We start from the raw sequence: 542 nt of genomic DNA, 5'->3' as shown, positions 1-542 counted from the left end.
ATATCTGGTATTGTGATTCCTCCAACTTTGTTCTTCTGTCTCAGGAGTGCAATGGCTATTCGGGGACTTTTTTGGTTCCATATAAATTTTTGGAGTATATGTTCTTGATCTGTGAAATATGCTGTTGGTATTTTAATGTGGATTGCATTGAAACCATAGATTGCTTTGGGTGGTATGAATATTTTAATGATGTTAATTCTACCAATCCATGAACATGGTAAATTCTTCCAACTGTTTATATTGTTCTCTATCTCTTCTGTCAACGTCCTGTCAATTTCTGAGTGCAAGTCTTTTACCTCTTTGGTTAAGTTTATTCCTAAGTATCTTAATTTTTTGTTGCAATGGTAAATGGGATTGTTTGTTTAGTTTTTCTTTCTGAGAATTTATTATGGTGTATAAAATGCCTCCGATTTGTGGGTGTTAGTTTTGTATCCTGCTACATTGCCAAATTCATTTATTAAATCTAGTAGTTTTTGGTGGAGTCTTTGGGGTTTTCTATGTACAATATCATGTCATCTGTGAATAATGACAGTTTTACTTTC

Source organism: Myotis brandtii, unplaced genomic scaffold, assembly GCF_000412655.1.
Source record: "Myotis brandtii unplaced genomic scaffold, ASM41265v1 scaffold216, whole genome shotgun sequence".
Lineage (NCBI taxonomy): Eukaryota > Metazoa > Chordata > Mammalia > Chiroptera > Vespertilionidae > Myotis > Myotis brandtii.
The sequence above is the reverse complement of the archived record's forward strand: the minus strand, read 5'-3'. Positions refer to the sequence as shown.